We start from the raw sequence: 7010 nt of genomic DNA, 5'->3' as shown, positions 1-7010 counted from the left end.
TTTTTATTCTAAGCAGAAAAAAAAAATCATAGTTTTGTAAAAAAAATTTGTGGAAAATTTACCTACCCACTGTTAATTTAGAATAGTCAGATTCTAAATTAAGCTGCATATTTTTTGAAAAATGTATTCTACCATACATGTTAATTGTTTAATATTGCATGTATCATTTATTATAGTCAATAACATATTGTCATCTGTTTGGGCTCCTGTGTTGGCAATGAAATATGCTTATGTATTGTTTTGTTTACTTTATAACAGCAATATAGATACAGTTCACACATAGTAGCATTATTTTTTAGCTATCCAAATACATTGTAGCATGAAATGTAGCCACAACTTTGATCATGTTTTTTGTGCTTTAACATGGGACACACACTTTTTTACTAGGTAAAGTGCATGGGACAAGCATATTTTTATTCTGCCAGTAACCATGGGATCAAGAGAATTATTTCAGACAATTTTCTTTTTGCACCGGTCCCATGCATGAAGAAATTTTGACCGGTCCCTTAAAAGAACTTAAAAGAACCGGCTAAGTACTGCAAAAGACCGGAGGAGAACATCAAGGCTTACAATGAATTATAAACTTGCCAACGGGATGGTGAAAGTTGACACCAGTAATACTCTCATTCCACCAGATAGGCTATTCAGAAACATCAACACTAATGGATACCAAGTACCATCTTGTAGGACCGAAGTGCAGAAGGAATCTTTTTACCGGCCAAGGACGATACGAGACTGGCCTGAATTCCCTACTACATACTGCCACCAATGCAGGTAGTCTTGAATGCTTCAAGACTTACCTGCATGAGATGAACTAGATCAACGCCAAGATGTTTTTTTTTTTTTTTTTTTTTTTTAAATTCACTGTATATATATATGATGTATAGCACAATTCAAATCAATTCAATATTTTTTTTTTGTCTAAACTTTAAATGCGCATCCAAAAAGTAGAAGTAGAAGTAGAAGACCTAGCAAACCTAGAAGATTGGGCAAACAAACGCGGTAGGCGATTTAACTAAACAAAATGCTACATCCTAAGCATCAAAAATAAAAGCCAGAGATTCTACACACACAACGGCCACATACTCCAACAAGTCCAGAACAACCCATACCTAGGAGACCCGAGTGCAGATATCAGAAGATCTGAAGTGGAGCACGCATATTACAAATGTTGCAAAAAAGGCAAACTCAACCCTAGGCTTCCTCAGAGGGAACTTACGGTACTGCCCACAGGAATGAAAGAAAACTGCTTACATTTCTCTAGTACGTTCAACTATGGAATATGCAGCAACAGTATGGGGTCCTTACAGTATAGCAGATTCGAACAAGCTGGAAAGAATACAGCGGCAAGCAGCACGCTTCATAATAGGCGACTACAAAACAAGAGAAGATGACTGCGTAACAAACATGCTCACCAAATTGGAACTCCAAGAATTACAACACAGACGCACAAGCCAAAAACTTATATTTTTGTACAAGGTGGTTGAGGGGCTGGAATTCTTAAAATCATCAAGACTAAGACGAACCATCACAGCAAAAAAGTTTGACATTTACCAAGCAGCAAACGTAATTGAAAAACAATGAGAAACAATAATAGGTGTTTTGACATTCCCACCAGTAAAACACCGCAACATTCAAATTCATTCTTTGTGTCCACAATAATCAACTGGAACCACCTAGAAGAAACAATTGTGCGCGCAACAAGTGTAGAGAGCTTTAAATCTGCTATCGCGAAGCGTCAATAAATCGACGGCGCCTTCACCTCGTTGTATAAAAGCCATTATTACCTAATAAAGAGTATTTTAATTTTTTATTAATATTTCTATATTATTTGCTATTGTTCTGCCATTTTTTGTTCCATGGTCTATTGCACTGGAAATTATCGTTCTATTGCACCTGTGTGCAGTCTATTGCACTAACCTGTTATGACCTCTTATTCTCAAATCTGATTAGTTGAAAGGTATTCATGTTGTCCAATCAAATTGGGTCTTTTAAACGTTCTAGTATGTATTAGGTAATAAAACAGTTATTGAATATGTAACAGTGCAATAGCTCAAAATATATTTCCCTCGGTATGAAGATCAGCTCATTGTTCTATTGCCCTCAGCCGTTGGCTTCGGGCAATAGAACAATGAGCTGATCTTCATACCTCGGAAAATATATTTTGATCTATTGCATAGTTACATATTAAATAACTGTATAGTATTGGTTAACTAGGAAGTACCCATACAGATACAGATACAGAGAAGAAAAGCCCAAAACATCTTAGGTTTACTTTGCCCGTGAAAAAGCAAACGTTAAAAAAAAACACACAAAAAACAGTTTGTAATTTAGTATAACACTTATAATTGATAAATATGTTCACGTTTTACACTTTTAGACAGAATGTTTTGTAACATGTACATGAACTTGAAATGAAGATTATCTGTCTTAAAATTAAAAAAACAACAACACCCAAAACAACAACAAATGGCAAAAACGACCCACATATATAAATAAACTATATGCCATAAAATTATTGTAGTACACAAGTGGGATAAATGTACATACACATCAAGTTTTGAAGAAGCAATGGATGAACTGTCCTAAGTCAGGAGCCTGTAATTCAGAGGTTCGGTTGCTGTTCAAGTGATGTCTGTTTTTCATTGATTGAATTAATATAAACAGAGACATATATACATATGTCTCTGATATAAATCATATGCAATTGTTATTTTTTAATTGTTTAACATTTTGCCATACTCGAACGTTTTATAGCTTTTCTTTACTATACAGTACAGGTTTTGATTATTTCGAAGGCCGTACCCACGGCGAGCTGAAGCTGTTGAAATCTCTTTCTTTGGTCTATGGTGAAAAGTTATCGCATTGTACGTATTTGAAAGAAATATTGAAAACTCTGAAGAATGTTGAGAAAAAAATGAAGTTAGAAATTAAATTTTGGAGCATGAAGTGCTACACGAAAATTATATAAAATCGGTGTTAGACAGAAAAAAATGTTGAACAAGAAACATATACCAAAGCAATTAAGACAGTAAATTTATCGAACATTTGTTCGAAGTTGTTCAATATTGATGAAGAGCAGTTTGAATGGACAGATCCGAAATTTATTCAACAATGGATGTACCAAAAAAGAAGAAACCTGTGTCTAGGTCAGACGAAACACTAAAACATGTAAAAAGAATTTCAGAAAAATACAACCAAGAAGTCGTAGTATTGACGAATAAAGATGAAGACTTCGTTTTATTTAATGATATTGACATTATTATTTTAATTGTTGATTTGGAAGTTTATTTGAAGCTTCTATGTTGTGACGCATAATATGTATTTGCTGGTGGTACATTCAAGTGCTGTCGTCAAAAACAGCATTCGATTGTATCGTGTAAAGTTAAGAATAAATTGGCACAATCGTATATTTAGTTTTTGGCATAAATGATACTAAGTATTTTTTTAAAGTAGTGGCGCAAACATACATATAATTATTCGCGCAAATGTGTTGTGGCGCAAAAGGACACATTTTTGGTGCAAACGGATTTCTGCCATCGATTTGTCCAAAAGAACAATTTCTGTGCCATTTGGTCTCTTGTGGAGAGTTGTCTCATTGGCAATCATACCACATCTTCTTATTTTCATAAAGTCAACACGTCGGAGAAAACCTTTTCATATTGTTCATTTCATTTCACTATTTAGTTGCTTGAGAAAAAAAATGCCTCAAAAACTTATTCTAATTTGGTTTTTATACTTTTACCCCGGTACTGTAATTGGCTGATCGTCACCACATTTCAAACACTTATTAGGACATTCAAAGGAACCTCTCATTTATTTTTATTGGTTCTTCAAGAGAAAATCTTTGAAATTTTTATAAAACTTACCACTTTTGGCCCCTTGGATCAATATGGATCTTTCAGGATCAAAGGCACAACACTAATACATATCGTATAAGATCATGTTATTGTCTTACTGTTTATAGAAATAAGAAGATGTGGTATGAGTGCCAATGAGGCAACTCTCCATTCAAGTCACAATGTGTAAAAAGTAAACCATTATAGGTCAAAGTACGGTCTTCAACACGGAGCCTTGGCTCACACAGAACAGCAAGCCATAAAGGGCCCCAAAATGACTAGTGTAAAACAATTCAAACAGGAAAACTAACGATCTAATCTATATAAAAACCGAGAAACACTCAAGAATCACACCAATAAACGACAACCACTGAACAACAGGTTCCTGACTTAGGACAGGTGCAAACAAATGCAGCGGGTTTAAACGTTTTAACAGGCGCAAACCTTCACCCAAACCTGAAATAGTAGTGTAACATTACAACATAGAAAGAAACACTATAAAATATCAATTGAAATGGCTTAACTCAATCAAAAAGACATATTAACAAAAACAAGTAAAAATACACTGAACGAATGCACTTGGTCTATGACACAACATAAATACAATATTGAATAAAAAAGGGGGATGTAAAACAATGTCAAAAAACAACCATAACCTTGGACAAAATGGAGTTAAATAAAATATAACGTACACAGGTAAGTTTAAATATAATAATTTTGTTGTTAGAAGTACGGAAATATTTTTTACAAAATAAATAAATTTGTTGTTCATAATACGAGAACAGAAGTGAAAATTTATCGACATACTAAATACTTATCAAAGGTGGTACATATTAAAAATAGTGAGACGAGATATAACACACAATAAGTAAACATTGAATAACAAAAATGCATTACAAATTGTGTCAACAGGTCAAATTAACACAAACGTACGATTTGAGAGTACTCGCAGTTACTGAAAGCTAGTTAAAAGCCAAAAACTATAATAAAAAATCATGCATAAGAGAGTAAAATCAACTAAAACACATCCCAGGGATTTAGTGTTTTAACGCCATGGACAGTCAAAGAAGACACGACTTGTGCAATGCCAAAATAAAAGTATCGACAGGCAGTAGGATAGTTTGGATTTAACCTTATAATAAATATGTACATAATGTAATATATATATAAAGCAATCTCTATATCGAAAATAAACGTTGATGTGTATTTATACATCAAAAAAAAATATTCGAAAAGAATATAAATTTAGTCTTGTTTTAATTTGTTGACGACAAAAGATGTTTCACAGTCTCAAGTGGAAGGAGCATTATTTTCTATATTGACGTCTGATGTTACTGACGTATAATTAAAAATCAAACTTCTGCTGTGTTTTTTGTTTGTACGAATAAGAAATAATAGGTGGTTCTGTATTATCAAAATATGGAGGTATTTGGCTGTGGATGGTAGAAACATTGAATATACTAGATAAGTTACTAAAATCAATACCTCAATTTATATATTTTAATTTAAGGAAACGCCGTTTATGATTTTCAGGTTTATCAATACTAGGAAACATCCTATGATGGCAAAAGGCTATTACTGTAATAATACGGGAGTTTCATACAACGGGCTAAAAAAATGAAATTTTATCACACTCCAGAAAAATATCATATAGTTTACTTATTGGTATATGACCAAGTTTGCATAATAATTGATGTCTACCATTATTTTTTATTATAGATAACAGATCAGCAAGTGTATAATTTATACGATGTTTAATACGTAGATTACAGTTTTTACGTTTACCATGAGACCTATTATTTCTTAGCCGTTTATCGACAATATTAATGACATCGATAGAAGTTTTAGATATGTTCCCCTGTCCCAATATTTTGTCATTGAGACCGAGAGGATAAGCTATTTGAAGTCTTTTTATCCAAAATATTTCGCGAACTTCACCGGATTTTTCAAATTGCTTGTGTGATTGTCCTGGTTGTTTCTGAACAGTTTCAAGTGGTTGGAATTTTATAAATTCTAGATTGTGACTATGCTTATCTAAATGTTGGTATATCAAACTTTTGAATTTTTTAGGTTTCCGAAAGCGGTAAAGGTGCTCTTGATTTCTTCAGTAATATTCTCGTTCCGTCTGTCCCACATATTGAATACCACACTTAGGCTGGGTTTAAGTTACCACATAAATAAGGTTTTGGGTTTTTCAGGTAATGTCACAGGAAAAGGAGAGCGAAAAAGCTCTCTCGTTCACTGTTGACCTAACAGCAGTATTGTGTGAAGTTAATCTGAAACAGGTAATTCATTTTCTGGCATTGCACAGGAAAATTTGTGGTTATCCACGTGCATTTTTGTTTAACAATCTGGCTGCAGAGGCATTGCCTACTTTGACACAATTGTATACAGTGCTAAATGTAGCAGGATAATTTTCATAGGCTGCTGTTGAATTTATATTAGAAATACGATTTTTGAAGCGCGTGGATATCCTAGAAGTAGGTTTTTTTTTTTTTTAATTTTATGACTTGATATTTGAGTATTGGAGGTATATGATTTGTTATCAGTTGTTTTTGGCTTTGAACAAGCTTTCAGCAACAGCAAGTACTTTTAGATCGATACTTTGTGGCTTAAGTCTTTTACTTAGTTGTTTTTTGTGCCCATTGTGTCGATCAGATGAGTCAAGTCATTGTTCAAATGATTTTTATATATAATTTGTTCATATGTTGTACTGTTAGACCACTGTCCCAGGTTAGGGGAGGGTTTGGCGCCCGCATCCAAGTTTAACTCCGCCACATTCTGTATGTACCTGTTCCAAGTCAGAAGCCTGCGATTATGTGATTGTCGTTTGTTTCTGTATATCATATTTGGTTTGTTTATTGTTTTGTACATAAATCAGTCCGCAAGTTTTCTCGTTTGAATTGCTTTCAATTTGTCATGTGGGGGTCCTGTTATAGCTTTACATGCGTTGTGGGTCATGCTCATTGGTGGAGGCCGTACGGTGAACTATTGTTAATTGTCCTTTTTTGCACGGTGATGTTCCTTTGCGGGCACCATGCAATCTAATTAAAATATAGATCTCGGATTTCGTTATACTACGTTATACTACATACGTATGTAGTATAACGTAGTATAACGAAATCCGAGATCTATATTTTAATTAGATTGGGGCACCATGTTACGGTGTTT

This window comes from Mytilus californianus, unplaced genomic scaffold (assembly GCF_021869535.1).
Source record: "Mytilus californianus isolate M0D057914Y unplaced genomic scaffold, xbMytCali1.0.p SCAF_5, whole genome shotgun sequence".
Taxonomy (NCBI): Eukaryota; Metazoa; Mollusca; class Bivalvia; order Mytilida; family Mytilidae; genus Mytilus; species Mytilus californianus.
This window is presented reverse-complemented; position numbering follows the sequence as displayed.